Genomic DNA, 3,204 nt, shown 5'->3' on the forward strand with positions numbered 1-3,204 from the left:
ATTACGCTACCTAGCGGAATAGTTCATCATACCGTGACGTCATCATCGTATAGTTAGCGCACCACAAGATGACCCCAGATTCACATTGTTTCAAAGGATAGCCACGGACCATCTTTTTGTGTGCTACCCGTTTTTAATACACAAGCTTCTCTGTCACAAACAACACCGTAATGCGCATGCGTAAATAACGGTTTAATCCTCGTTCCATTCAGTAAGTTCTTTTTGATGACGGTTACCAGGCCCTGTTTCTGGAGCTGGCAACGAACAGTTAAGTTTACACTATATTCGTTTATGTATTCATGCATGTAGGCTACTACTAAAACAAGGAATGTAATTCTATTTGATAATATTCCATAATGATTTATTATTTAATTTGATATCATAATCAATAAATTATTATTTTATTCAATCAACAAAAGGAGTACAACAAATTAGTATAAGCTCTTGCATATAAATTTAGTGGACTATATTTTGGAAGATTGCAAATTAATGGAAATAATTGAAGCAAAGATCCATACATCAAGGATATCGGATTAGTAGTTAACAGCGTGCTCACAGACTTTATCAGACTGATGCAAACAAATTGTTTCAATACTTGAAGATTTCATATCTGTAGGAGACAAGAAATGAGGTACTGTAGCTGAAAACAAGTGATTAACAAAAGAGAATTGTTTATTTGCTCAGTTGTGCTTATTTTAAAATCATAAAGAAATTTAGAAATAAGCTAACACAATAATAAAAACATGAGAAAAATACATTTATGCAGTAATGTGGTTGAGCTTAGCAATTACAAACTAGAACTTGATGGTCAAGTATGATGTTAATACAAAGAATCGTAATTTGAGAGCAATTATAACACATATTGCATTGTATTTTGTTACATCCAGTGTGGTAAAATATAGTCAGATCCAGTGATATCAACAGAACATGCATAAAGTAACAAGGTAGGATAAAATGTTATACGAATATAATTTTATAAATTACAAAAGTCAAAATGAAAGATATAGATCAAAATGTTGTAAAAATATAAGTACTCAATTCAAAATCAAAGACATGGATCAATAATAGACATGTTTTTAGCCAAATCCGGTGTAATGACAGTAGAACCGCATAATATAAAAAAGATACCAGTTCAAACTAGGAAGTGGCACCCAGCGCGAGAATTGACAATTCTTAAAATGTAAAAGCTAACACTAGGTGTTGCCAGTTGTATTTGAATGATGATTGATATACAAACTTGAAAATAGTTAAAACACTATGTTGTTGAGATTCATAAATCTGAACTAATAATCAATCAATGGCATCAGAAAACAAATACTGAAGTAAATTTTATTACTTTATAATAGGTAAATGTGAACAAAAAAAGCATGAGTACTGCATTGAAATAAAAGGCCAACTGGTTTACTCAAATTCATAATAAATTGAAACAAGATTATTAAAATCTTAGAATACTTAAAACTTTGATTAAGCTTATGATGAATCAGGCAATTAAAAACTCAATCAAGGTAATCAACTTAACGTTCAACTTGATTCAATCTGTCTGGGATGTGGCAATCCCCCGGGTATCCAACAAGTAGTTGATGGATTGCAATTAACACCTTTGCATCCTAGGTAGGAGGGGTTCAGAGAACATTAACTGAGTAGATCAACTGCACCAATAGAGAGGTAGGGGTTAGTCGAACCTACTTCCAACATAATGCTTTTACAAGTAACAATAGTAGAAGGGCCTCTGATCATCTTCTACAGTTGAATTGCAGTCAGGGATCAGGTGGATAGGTTAGGATAGGATACCAACCCGGATTGAATCAGGAACACAAACAATGCTTTGAGTGGATGGATGACCTTCGAAATTACCTGCTTTCAAGCCTGAAGGATAGTTCTTCTAAGCAAAGAGGACGCAAATTTGCAAAGATGCTGGCTGCAAAAGTAGCAATTGCTTTAGCAAAGACCAGCAATTTTCTGCTCAAAAACTGAAAGACCAAGTGTCCTACTCATGGAAAAGCGGTTATACCAGCAGCAGTAATACCAGCTGCTGAAGACAAGTAATTATTGCCACCAGAAGATTGCCATTGCTCAGTGGGGAAATTGCCCAGACCTGGAATCATTGAGCTTCATCCGAATACAGATTCGAGTGCTAGGAGAAAGAACACCAACCTCAGACTTAATCCTTCTGAAACCACAAGAACTGGCTGAGCTGAATCAAGGCCTCATGGAGAGACTCCCAGACAATGTGGACATCCTCACTCTGAATGAAGCTGTCTATCTGATAGTTTCATCCAAAACTGGCCTTAAGCTTAAACATAATGTCTTCACTGTCAAGGAAAAAAAGATAGAACAGCTTGAAAGAAAAATTTCAATAGCCAGACTGCAGGCATCTTCAGTTCAGAGTGTGATTGATTTATTGAAAGCAGGCAGAGTGTTTACACCAGAAATAAGGAGGTTTGATGAAACAAAAGGCAGCTGCATCATACTTTGAATGTGAGAATTCTTCTCACAATAAAGCAGCACTGTGTAGATAGGATTGCAGAAATGTGCAGGTTTGTTGCAGAATGAGGGGGGAGATTGTGCAAAAGTCACTGAGGAAGAGATGAGGAAGGTAATAAGAGGTCTACAAAACTTTGCCTCACCTGGTTCTGATGGTATCAATGGGTACTGGTGGATCTGCTTGTGCCCATCATCACTTGGCCAGGAATTTCAGAATTTAATCATTTGTGGAATCATCACTGAATCCCAAGTTGGCTGGTGGAAGGTAGAATGATACTCTCACCCAAGAGGGGAAATTTGTCCAACCCAGGCAATTATAGGCCAATCACCTGTCTGTATGTCTGCCACAAGATCCTTACAAGGATAATTAGTGATCAAATATTGCAGCACATTCAGCTGCAGCACATCCATAGACATGCTGAGAAAAACCCAAGAGACCAGAGATGGGTTAAACTCCAGGCACAAATGTAGGTCAAGAGGCTGAGTCGAGGGTGTCCGGGTGCCCTAGAGGCAATTTGGAGACACCAGCCTTCAGCAGAAGGACCTACAAAAAAGCCAGGAGTGGAACTCACGTAGGTCACAAGTTTGTGGGTGAAGAGACCAAACCTCACCACTGCTCAAAGAAGGGCGGCCATTCAGGTAAAACTTCTTGGGAGAGGTGAGGCTTCTGACCCTGCAAAGTTTCGGAGGGGCAAAAAGAAAAATCCCAAGAGACCAGAA

Source organism: Nilaparvata lugens, chromosome X (genome assembly GCF_014356525.2).
Source record: "Nilaparvata lugens isolate BPH chromosome X, ASM1435652v1, whole genome shotgun sequence".
Taxonomy (NCBI): Eukaryota; Metazoa; Arthropoda; class Insecta; order Hemiptera; family Delphacidae; genus Nilaparvata; species Nilaparvata lugens.